The sequence below is a fragment of the Musa acuminata genome, chromosome BXJ1-1 (genome assembly GCF_036884655.1).
Source record: "Musa acuminata AAA Group cultivar baxijiao chromosome BXJ1-1, Cavendish_Baxijiao_AAA, whole genome shotgun sequence".
NCBI classification, from domain to species: domain Eukaryota; kingdom Viridiplantae; phylum Streptophyta; class Magnoliopsida; order Zingiberales; family Musaceae; genus Musa; species Musa acuminata.
In genome coordinates, this window is record NC_088327.1 from 24385717 (window position 1) to 24399031 (window position 13315).

Below are 13315 nucleotides of genomic sequence, written 5' to 3' on the forward strand. Positions count from 1 at the left end.
AAAATACTTCTTCTCCAAATCCGACCATTCATTCATCAGTTTAGAGGGAAGTTGAAAATCATTTTCAATGATATTCCATAAATCCAAATTCATAGAAGTCAAGAAAACTCTCATTCGAGTTTTCCAATAAGTGTAGTCCAATCCGTTAAACAATGGTGGACGAAAAACCGATAAACTCTCTTGAAAGCCATGAAGAGCCATTTTTCTCGGGTGTAAATCCGAAATGAGAAATACCGGGCTCCGATACCAATTGTCAGGATCGAGAGCACTAAGTGGGGAGGGTGAATTAGTGCAGCGGAAAACATTCTGCGATTAAAACGAAACTGCGTTCGAACAATAAAAACAATTTATGTGTGAAAGTCGATTCTAAGCAAGATTAAAGTCAATCTATGCAGGCAGTTTGCAGCTATGATGAAAACCAGAATATAAGCGCAAACTGAAATCCGACGTTCGTACGAAGAAACTGATTTACGTCTAAATGCCGATTCATAAATCACTTGATTAGGCAAGATGCAGTTTAAGCAAGAGTATAAAGGCAGTTTGCAATTATGGTAAAGATCAAAACGTAAACGCAAACTGAAATATGATGATCGTACGAAAAAGCAGATTTACGTCTAAACACTGATTCGGAAAGTGAAAGGATTGAAACCCGATCGTAAAAGCGCAGAAGGCAGTAAGCTTCAGAGGAGGTTTGCAATAAAGATAATATGCTCAAAGTAAATGCAAACCGAGATTTATAGTGGTTCGGTCAATCTTGACCTACTCCACTTTTGGCTTCCTCCACTTTTGGCTCGCTCGGAGACTGCCTCCTGGGCGGTGCTACCTTCTACCCTGGCGGTGCTACCTCCTAACACTATTTCAGTTCCGAATGGGTTTATTCATTCGGCCCAATTTGGGTCTTTCAGGGGCCCGATTGCCCCAAGATTAAGTTAATGGGATCACCTCCCATTTCTAACTTAATCATTGTGCTAACTACGATTATTTCCGAAGACATTTACTGTAACTTGCTTCAGTACGTCAATCGCTTCTTCCGGTGAGCTTCCGACGAACTTCCGTCGATCATCCAATGAACCCTCGGTGATGCTCCTACGGACTTCCGGCAAACTCCTGGACTTGCGACGATCCACTTGGCGAGTTCCGACGAGCTTCTTTGGCAAGCTCCTGGACTTCTCGGATTTGTTCCCGCAGAACCTCCGACGACCGTCCGAACTTCCGTAGAACTCTCGAACTCCCAACTTGATCATTGTCTTGACTCCGGCGCAACTCCTGCTACATGTCTTACTTTCATCGTAGTTAATCCTGCACATGTAAACAAAACTTCGATCGAGACAATTAATCCTAAGCAATTAACCAAGTTGTCCGGAATATCCTAAGCAATTCTTCGGCGCATCGTCCTTTCTTGCGGCCTATTGTCCAATCGACCAGTTGGCTCCACAACTCCGATATCCTTGGCACAATACCCGCTCTTCTTGGCCCGATGCCCGAGTCCACGGCCCGGAGCCTTCTGTCGATACGTCGACCGATCCACCGGCCCGACATCCAATCTTCTGACATGTTCCTCCGGCACAACATGATTTTCCTGCTTTAATTGTCTCATCCTGATCGAGGCATCCTGCGTCACTCAAAACTCAGATTATGTCATAAACATATATCAAGTAGTTTCATCATCAAAATACGAGATTCAACACAACCGCCCAGGCTGGCGGTGCCACCGCTAGACACTTCGGTTCACTTATTGGGCTTCAAATTTAGCCCAAACCAAGTCTAATTTTGGGCCCAGTTGGCCCCTAACCGGGATATAGTATTATCTCTTAATCCTAATCCTAATTACAAGTGAACAACATAACAAAACACATCATAAGCAAGTTTTCAACCGCGAACGTCGAGTCTTGTTCCGGCGAGCTTTCCGACGAACTTCTTCCGACGGACTCCCAGCAAGCTCTCGAACTTGTGATGACTTTAACAAGTAGCCGAGCCTTCTCGGTGATCTCTGTGAACCTCCGATGATCTCTTCGGCCAACTTCCGAAAATTCCGATAGGTTCCCGATTTCTTCTCGGTTGGTTCCGGCAGTATCTCCGACGATTCTTCGGACTCTTAAACGTCCATAGAAGTTGACTCCGGTATTCTTGCTTTGTGTTTTCTGGTTATCATATTTATTCCTGCACACTTAACTCAATAATATGGATTAGATCAATTAACCCATCAATTGATTTTATCATCAAAATCCGAGATTCAACAATCTCCCCCTTTTTGATGATGACAATCAATTGATGACGGAGTTAAACATAACTCCCCCTATCTATATGCCATATTATGAGAAGGTAAAACACTTGAATTCTATCCCATTGAATTCAAGCATAAACCGATAATTTCTAACCGTAGAACTTATCGTTATTCTCATTAAGCATAAGTAAATGCGAAACTTCGATGAAAATCATTTTCAAGTAGACTGATAAGAGACAATTTTTACTACGACAGGAGATAAAGATTTTCAACATGAATTTCATGATATACATGTTAGACATGCTTTCTATATGATCAATCGATCTTGCGATATTTTCAAGGATTTTGCAAGGCATATATGTGATGCTATTAAAATGATACAAGTCATCACTTTTCTCCCTCTTTGTCATCAACAAAAAGAGAATGAGACTTGAAGCACATAATTCGTCATACAAAGATTTTATCATTGATCATACATCATTCATCTATATTATCATTGATCATACAAAGATTTTATCATTCAAAATTAAGTATGCTGAAATCTTTACGTAGAGTTCATCTTAAAGGAAAATTCAACATTCATCCATATTATCAAATTTCTTCTTTCTATAAATAACAAAAATTGTAGATATACAAAGAAGAGATTGGGATAAGAAAAAAAATTTCAAGTAGTAACTCCAATAAGTCAAGATCATAATTCGAATACAAATCCATTCAAATTCAATTCGTCAACTTGAAACTCATAATCAAGCCATCAAAATCAATTTCGAGATTCAAAATATCATATCATCATTAATCTTGATCAGATGGGAGCGATGTTTGACTCAAGATAGGATAAGATAATTTAACAAGTCATTTAGAATCGAAAGAGAAGGATCAAATTCACCGAGGAACGGAGAGAGAATAAAAAACTTTACGGAAAATCCATTCAAACAAGTTTATTCTTAGGGACAATTTAACATACCTAATTCCCTTCTAATGAATTTCAATTGGTCGTCATTCAAAGCTTTTGTAAATATATCTGCTAATTGATGCTTTGTGTCAATGAATTCTAGAACAACATCATTGTTAAGGACATGATCATGTATGAAATGATGCCTAACGTCGATGTGCTTAGTTCTAGAGTGCTGAATTGGATTTTTAGTAAGACATATGGCACTAGTATTATCACATTTTATGGGAATGTTTTTAAAGTGAATTCCATAGTCTTCTAATATATTTTTCATCCAAACAACTTGTGCACAGCTTGCACTTGCAGCAATGTATTCGGCTTCCGCCGTAGATAGTGCAACTGAATTTTGTTTCTTGGAAGTCCAAGAAACAAGTGCATTTCCTAAAAATTGGCATGTTCCAGATGTACTTTTTCTATCTATCCTGCATCCGCCAAAATCGGCATCTGCATAAGCTATTAAATCAAATTTTCAGATTTTGGATATCGTAGTCCTAGATTTGGAGTTCCTTTAAGATACCTAAATATTCTTTTAACACTTTTAAGATGAGATAATTTAGGATTTGATTGAAACCTAGCGCAAAGTCCTACACTAAACATAATATCCGGTATAGTCACGGTAAGGTAGAGTAGACTGCCTATCATTCCCCTATATATTTTTTGATCGAAATTTTCATTATTTTCATCCATATCTAACTTAGTCGCAGTACTCATAGGGGTGTTTATTGCTTTTGAATTATCCATGTTAAATCGTTTTAACAATTCTAATGTATATTTAGATTGGTTAAGAAATATACCATCCCTAAGTTGTTTGATTTGTAATCCTAAAAAGAAAGTTAATTCACCCATTAAACTCATTTCAAATTCATGACTCATACATTTGGTAAATGATTCACATAGTGATTCATCCGAAGAGCCAAAAATAATATCGTCAACATAAATTTGCACAATAAGAAAATTATTTTCAAAATGTTTAATAAACAATGTAGTATCAACCTTACCTTTAGTAAAATTATTTAAAATAAGAAAGGAACTAAGCCTTTCATACCAAGCTCTAGGAGCTTGTTTCAAGCCATAGAGGGCCTTAGTCAATTTGAATACATGGTTAGGAAGAAGAGAATTTGCAAATCCGGGAGGTTGTTCGATATATACTTCTTCGGAAATAAAACCATTCAAGAAGGCACTTTTGACATCCATTTGAAATAGTTTAAAATTATTACTACTAGCATAGGCAAGGAGCATTCTTATGGCTTCTAATCGAGCCACGGGAGCGAAGGTTTCTTCGTAATCCATACCTTCTTCTTGGTTGAAACATTTAGCCACTAATCTAGCCTTGTTTCTAACCACGATACCATTTTCATCTTGCTTGTTTCTAAAGACCCATTTAGTACCAATGACTAAATGGTCACTAGGTCTAGGAACAAGCTTCCATACCTTATTCCTCTCAAATTGATTCAATTCTTCTTGCATTGCAATAACCCAAAAATCATCCTTTATGGCCTCATCAATGCATTTAGGTTCGATTTGAGAAAGGAAGGCGGCGTTAGCACAAAAATTCTTGAAAGTGGAACGAGTTTGAACCCCTTTTGATGTATCTCCTATAATTAGCTCCTTTGGATGAGCATCTATATACACTTCCATTCCTTGGGTAAGGAAATTTCGGAAGAAGGTGCATCCAAGTTGCTATTTTGGGGAGGGGGTTCATTTAAATTCAAATTATCAAAACCAAGATCATCATCAAAATCATTTTTCTTTAAATTAGAAATTTCATTAAAAACTACATGAATAGACTCTTCTATTATTATGGTTCTTTTGTTAAAAACCCGAAAAGCCTTAGAAACGGAAGAGTAACCAAGAAAGATGCCTTCATCGGATTTAGCATCAAATTTTCCTAAGGCATCTTTTTCATTCAAAATAAAGCATTTACAACCGAAAACTTTAAAATAGGAAATATTTGGTTTTTTGTTATTCCATAATTCATAGGGAGTTTTTGATAGGGATGGTCTTATTAGGACCCTATTCATGATGTAGCAAGCCGTATTTACGGCTTCGGCCCAAAAATACTTAGGTAAATTATGTTCATTTAACATAGTTCTTGCCATTTCTTGTAGGTTTCTATTTTTTCTTTCAACTATTCCATTTTGTTGGGGATTTCTTGGAGTGGAGAAGTTGTGATTGTATCCATTAACTTCAAAAAAATTTTAGAAATCACGGTTTTGAAATTGGCCAACGTGATCACTTCGAATTGATGAAATCATGAAGCCCTTTTCGTTTTGAGTGAGTTTACAAAATTTTAAGAAGTACTTGAAGCAATCACTTTTGTGGACTAAGAAATAGGTCCAAGTGTACCTAGTATAGTCATCCACAATTACAAACACATATTTGCTTCCTCCTAGACTTGTTGTGTCAATTGGTCCGAATAAGTCCAAATGGATCAATTGTAGTGGTCTAGTGTTGCTAATTTGATTTTTTGGTTTGAAACTAGTTTTTATTTGTTTACCTAGTTGACATGCATCACATACTTTATCCTTAGTAAACTTCATATTTGGAATCCCTCGTAATAATTCTCTAGATGAGATCTTAGATATTAGTTTCATGCTTGCATGGCCTAATCTCCTATGCCAAAGCCAAGCATCATCATTTAGAGCGGAGAAGCACATTTCATTACTTAGTTCATCAAGGTTGATGGTGTAGACATTATTTTGTTTTAATGCAATCATAGTCAAGTTATTGTTTGGTTTTTCGATAATACACATATTTGATTCGAATCTAACGATATAACCTTTATCGCATAGTTGACTAATACTCAAGAGATTATGTTTCAATCCATCAACTAGTAAAACATCATCAATGGAAAAACTAAATTTGTTACCAATAGTTCCCTTGCCAATGATTTTGCCTTTGTTGTTGTCTCCGAAGGTGACGTACCCTTATTCTTTACTAGTGAGCATAGAGAAATGAGATGGATCTCCAGTCATATGTCTTGAGTATCCACTATCGAGATACCATCTCTTGCTCCTAGCTTGTGGGTTTGTCTACAAAAGAGGATGACTTTTAGGTACCCATTTGATTTTGGGTGCCTAAAAAATTGATCCACTAACTTTGTTATTTATTATTGAATCATTTATAGTTCCTTTAGGAACCCATATTAATTTTTATGAACTAATTTTCCTAAATGGACATTTGTAGGTAATATGTCCGGATTTGCAACAGAAGTTGCATTTCATATAAGAGGAAACATGTAATGTAGGTCCTTTTATGAAAGTGGTAGGATTTTGATGTAATCCTTTTACAAATCCAATTCCATTTCTATTTGCGACGTGACCCTTGTGTGCAAGGATCATATCTAATCCTTTGCTACCGACCTTAAACTTTAAGAAGCAAATTTTCATTTTTTATTGCTTCTAAATGCTCACACTTAGAGCATGGAGGAGTTTGAAGACTATCAAACTTATCTTGTAGCAAAGTATGCTCTTTCTTTAAGATACTTAACTTCTTGCTAATAGTTCTACATTCATCAAATAATTCATGAAAAGCAATAGAGAGTTCTTCAAAAGATAAATCTTCATTAAATAAATCACATACCTCTTCTCCTAAAGCCATTAGCGCGTAATGAGCAACTTGCTCGGTGTTGGACTCCTCTTCTTCGGACGCGCTTGAATCATCCCACGTTGCCTTGAGCGCCTTCTTCTTTGATGTTCTCTTTTTGGCTTGAGGACAATCGTTCTTGTAGTGTCCCGGTTTTTTACACTCATAGCAAATCACTTGGTCCTTTTGTTCAACTTTATTTTTTGTATTATTTTTAAATTTGTTCTTTCTTAAATATTTTTTAAATTTTTGAGTCAAAAGTGCAATGTCATTGTCACTGTCCTCATCACTTGATGTTCCTTTCAAGTGATCTTCTTGTGATGTAAGTGTCATATCATTCCTGTTCTTTAGAAGGGGGTTCTCGAGCTCGTCATGAGCTTGACATGTCATTTCGTAGGTCATTAGAGACCCAATAAGTTCTTCAAGAGGGAATGTTTTGAGTTCCTTGGCCTCTTGAATGGCCGTAACTTTTGGATCCCAACTTTTAGGAAGAGATCTTAAGATTTTGTTTACTAGTTCAAAGTTAGAAAAATCTTTACCAAGAGCTTTGAGTCCATTGATGACATCCGTGAAACGGGTGTACATGTCTCCGATGGACTCACTTGGTTTCATTCGGAAAAGTTCGTAAGAGTGTACAAAGATATTGATTTTGGACTCTTTCACTCAGCTAGTGCCTTCATGAGTGACCTCAAGAGTTCTCCAAATATCAAAAGCTGAATCACAAATTGAAATACGATTAAATTCATTTTTGTCTAGTGCACAAAATAAGGCATTCATATTTATAGCCTTTGCATTTAAAGCAAAAACCTGCTTCTCTGATTCATTCCATTCGCTCATCGGAAGAGAAGATTTTTGAAATCCGTTTTCGACAATAGTCCAAAGCTCGAAATCCATGGAAATGAGGAAGATCCTCATATGGGTCTTCCAATACGTGTAATCCGACCCATTAAACATAGGTGGACGTGTGATAGAGTGTCCCTCATGCATGCCGGAGTAAGCCATCTCTCTTGGGTATTAAACCAAATATGAGAGTGAGCCTTTCTCTGATACCAATTGTTAGGATCGGAGCGGCACTAAGAGGGGGGGGTGAATTAGTGAAGCGGTAAAGTGCGATAAACTTTTCGGCTATTTAAACACTTTTTGGAAACTTCGTACGATAAAAGCAACGTTTTCGTTTAAAACCGTTTCGATTGCATTTTTAACTTGAAGGGATAAGTAAGATGGAGACAAAGCAATATAGCATTAAAGTGCAAATGGCTTGCAGTAATATAAATGACAAAAAGTAAATGCAAACCAGAGATCACACCGATTTTACAGTGGTTCGGTCAAATGACCTACATCCACTTGCAAGGCCCCTCTTCGATAGGCTCCCACCTTCCACTAGCAAATCTCTTGAAATGGAAGGGTAAATACCCCTCTTACAACTTTTACAAGCGGTTCACTCTCTTACAGATTTTCAGCAAGAAAGAAGGAGGTGAACACAAGCAAATTGAAAACAAGACTAGCAAAGACTTTTCTAAGACCTTTCTCTCAATTACTTGCTGCTCAAAAAGTTGTTATCTCAGCTGAGATTTGAGGGGTATTTATAGGCCTCAAGAGGATTCAAATTTGGGCTCCAAATTTGGATTCTCGTTGGGTTCCTGATGCTGGTGGTGCCACCGCCTGTCAGTGCCGGTGCCACCGCCTATCAGTGTCAGACACTGATAGTGCTGGGCGGTGCCACCGCCAAACACTTTGGTTCACTTGTTGGGCTTCAAATTTAGCCCAAACCAAGTCTAATTTTGGGCCCAGTTGGCCCCTAACCAGGATATAGGATTATCTCTTAATCCTAATCCTAAGTACAAGTGAACTACATAACAAAACACAACCTAAGCAAGTTTTCAACCGCGAACGTCGAGTCTTGTTCCGGCGAGCTTTCCGACGAACTTTTCCGACGGACTCCCAGCAAGCTCCCGAACTTTTGATGACTTTAACAAGTAGCCGAGCCTTCTCGGTGATCTCCGTGAACCTCCAACGATCTCTTCGGCGAACTTCCGAAAATTCCGATAGGTTCCCGATTTCTTCTCGGTTGGTTCCGGCAGCATCTCCGACGATTCTTCGGACTCTTAAACGTCCATCGAACTTGACTCTGGTATTCTTGCTTTGTGTTTTCTAGTTATCGTAGTTACTCCTACACACTTAACTCAATAATATGGATTAGATCAATTAACCCATCAATTGATTTTATCATCAAAATCCGAGATTCAACAATAACGCTTACAAGTCTCAGACCTCTTTTCTAATGATTACAAAGCTGAAGAAATAGGAGACCCCTTAGCACTTTTACAACACTTTTACACCCCAACACTTAAAGATTTTTTCATACCTTTTTACTCTCTTTGTTACCCTATCATGCAGAAAGGAGTGGGGTATTTATAGGCCCCAAAGGGTTTGGAATTGGAGCCAAAAAGTGTCTCATACTAAATTTTTGGGGCACTAGTGGTACCACCACCAGTATTGGGTGGTATCACCGCCTGACACTCTGACACTAAGTGGTACCATTGCCTAGTCTAGCGGCACTACCACTTGAAAAAACCTTATAAACTAGGCTCTAGCGGTACCACCATCTAATATGGCGGTACCACCATCTGGTAGCATTAATTGTAGGCGGTATCACCGCCTAGTCTAGGTAGTACCACCGCCCATACCACTTGGGATGCTGAGCCTCAAGCGGTTCCACTGCCCACCCTAGGCAGTACCACTGTATAGGAAGGCTCCAAGTGGCCGAGTGGGCCTTTCATCCGGCCCAATCAGCTCTGTTTAGAGCCTACTTACCCCCTAATTGAGTTAGAGGGATTACCTCCCAATCCTAACTAAATCTAAGTTCTTCTGGATTACCCCCCTAATTCTATAACAATTAAGGCAATAACTAAGCCATCTTTGTCTGGTATGTCAATCGTTCTTCTGACGAAGTCTCGACAAACTTCCGATGAACATTCGACATGCTTTTGGTGAACTCCCGATGAATTCTTTGTGAACTCCTAACGAACTCTCTATTAGGATCAAGAGCTAAGAGGGGGGGGAGTGGGGGGAGGGTGAATTAATGTTGCGAAAAAGTCATTTCGTTGGTTCACATCACTTCCGCTTTCAATTGGCATTTCATTGGAAAATGAAGTAGACAATCTACTCTCAGTAGCACTGATCACCGTTGGTGAGGATTTGACAACTATTATCTTCCATTATCTTCGAAGGGTCTTTGAACCTGTGCAAAGCTCCTCTGCTAGATAGATAAGAGAATTGTGGTACTCGGTTTTGCCCATTCTCTTAAGGGTTGAGAAGGCAAAGGTTACCTGACTTCACCCGCCTCCTCGAGGTTGTGCTTCATGCATCGAGCTGGTTACTGGCCTTCGTCTACTCTTTACTCACACTTCTGAAGCACTTGAAGTGTTTGCACTCCTTGCGTTGAGTTAGCTACTGTGATTCACCTTCTCAATGCGATCGAACTTCTAGAATGCAAGAAGTTTTCACCCCAACTTGGAGTAATTCTCTAATAGATTTGGTCGCCTCTAGGATTGTACCATCTTCTCCATCAACCCTGTCGCCTACTCCCTTGAGTAGCAAAGGTACAACACCGCGTACTGCATGCTTCATTCCTTAGTCGTTCACTCTTGCATGACCCGAAGTCCTGCACTTTCGGCTATCTTGATGAGAAGTTCATTGACACCAGTCTTACGAAGTTCCTTGGCCTCTGCCCTTAAGTCTTGTCTCGATACTTGTAGTTAGCCTCTGCATGCTTCGCCTCCTCGGCCCCTTTCATGACCAAGCACTCTCCCTCCATAAGAGCAAATGATCAATGACTTTCGCGGAAGTCCCGCCTCTGCGGTACCATTGTTGAATCTCGGATTTTGATGATTAAGTCAATTGTCATTTGTTATCTAATTCATATGTTGAGATAAGTGTGCAGGATTAACCACAATAAAAGTAAGACATGCAGTAGGAGTTGCACCGGAGTCAAGACAATGATCATGTTGGGAGTTCGAGAGTTCGACGGAAGTTCGGACAGTCGACGGAGGTTCTGTAGGAACAAATCTGAGAAGTCCATGAGCTTGCCCAAGAAGCTCGTCGAAACTCGCCAAGTGGATCGTCGCAAGTCCAGGAGTTTACCGGAAGTCCGCAGGAGCATCACTGATGGTTCATCGGATGATCGACGGAAGTTCGCTGGAAGCTCGCCGAAAGAAGCAATTGACGCACCAGAGCAAGTTGCAGTAAATGTCTTAGGGAATATTATAGTTAGCACAATGATTAAGTTGGAAATGGGAGGTGATCCCATTAACTTAATCATCGGGCAATTGGGCCCTTGAAAAACCCAAATTGGGCCGAATAGATCAACCCATTCGGACCCTGATTTCTGCCAGGAGGTTGAACCGCCCAAGGCAGGAGGTTGCACCGCCTGGGCTCAGTCTCCGAGCGAGACTGGGAGGTGCAATCGCTCCAGTCAAGCGGTGGCACCGCTTGGGCTCAGTCTCCGAGCGAGACTGGGCGGTGCAACCTCCCCTGACAGGAGGTGGCACCGCTTGGGCTCGGTCTCCGAGCACTGGCTGAGCGGTGCAACCGCCTCAGTCAGGAGGTTGCACCGCCTGAGCTCGGTCTTCGAGCTCTGGCAGGAGGTGCAACCGCCCCTGACAGGAGGTGGCACCGCCTAGAGGCTCAGTCTTCGAGCTCTGCTAGGCGGTGCAACCTCTCCAGTCAGGAGGTACAACCGCCTGATCTCGGAATTCCGGGAATTGACAGTTTTGAGCTCCAAATTTGAACTGGGTTAGGGCCTATAAATACCCCACCCATTCAGCACTGAAAGGGCACAGAATACACACTGAAATCTTTATCTTGTTTTGTAATTTTTAGAGCTCAAAATTGTTGTAAAGGCCAAAAGTCCTTCTCCCTCTTTTCTACCAAGTTCTGAGCTGTAAAGAGAAGAGAGAAAATTCTGTAAGGGTTGTCTCCTAAGCCCGTCAAAAGGAGTGAAACTGTAAAAGGGTGGTTGGCCTTCGCCTATTGAAGGAAGGCCTGTAGTTGACGTCGGTGACCTCGTCGGTGGAGGAAGCCAAAAGTGGAGTAGGTCAAGATTGACCGAACCACTCTAAATCTCGGTTTGCATTTACTTTGAGCATTTTATCTTTACTGCAAACCTCCTCTAAAGCTTACTGCTTTCTGCGCATATACTATCGGGTTTCAGCTTTGCACTTTCCGAATCAACGTTTAGACGTAAATCTGTTTTTTCATACGATCATCATATTTCAGTCTGCGTTTACGTTTTAATTTATATCTTAGCTGCAAACTGCCTTAATATCCTTGCTTAAGCTGCATCTCGCCTAATCAAGTGATTTACGAATCATCATTTAGATGTAAATCAGCTTCTTCGTACGAACGTCATATTTCAGTTTGCGCTCATATTCTGGTTTTCATCATAACTGCAAACTACCTTCATAGATTGACTTTAACGTCATCTCGCTTGATCTTAAGTTAAAGTAATCTTAGAATCGGCTTTCACACCAAAATATTTTTTATCGTTCGAACGTTTTTATCGTCGAAAGATTTCCGCTGCACTAATTCACCCCCCCCCCTCTTAGTGCTCTTGATCTTAACAATTGGTATTAGAGCGGGGTTAACTCTCAAACGGATTAAAACCCAAGAGAGATGGCATACGCCGGAAACCAAGGGGGCCACTCTATCACACGTCTACCCATGTTCAATGGGACGGATTACACCTATTGGAAGACCAGAATGAGGATCTTTCTTATTTCTATGCATTTTGAACTTTGGAATCTTGTCGAAAATGGATTTTCGAAGTCTTCTCTTCCAATGATCGATTGGAATGAATTGGAGAAGAAGGCTTTCGCTCTTAATGCAAAGGCTATGAATGCCTTATTTTGTGCACTTGATAAAAACGAGTTCAACCGTGTTTCGGTTTGTGAAACCGCATTTGATATTTGGCACACACTCGAAGTGACTCACGAAGGCACAAGTAGAGTGAAAGAGTCAAAAATCAACCTTTTGTTACACTCTTTCGAACTTTTCCGGATGAAACCGAGTGAGACTATTGGCGACATGTTTACCCATTTCACGGATGTCGTCAACGGTCTAAAAGGACTCAGAAAAAGTTTTTCAGATTTTGAGCTCGTAAATAAGATTCTAAGATCCCTTCCTAAGAGTTAGGATCCTAAAGTCACTGCTATTCAAGAGGCGAAAGATCTAAACAACTTCCCTCTTGAAGAACTAATCGGGTCATTAATGACCTACGAGATGACTTGCAAAGCTCATGAAGAGCAAGAAGACATCCTTCCAAAGATCAAGAAGGATACGACACTTAAAATTTCAGAAGCCCACTTGTGAGAAAACTCAAGTGATGAGGACTGTAACAATGACTTGGCACTTCTAACAAGAAATTTTAAAAAATTCATTAAAAGAAACAAGTTTAAGAATGAAACAAAAAATAAATTTGAACCCAAGAAGGACCAAGTTATTTGCTATGAGTGCAAGAAGCTTGCTATGATCTAGAAACTCTCCAAAAGGAAAAC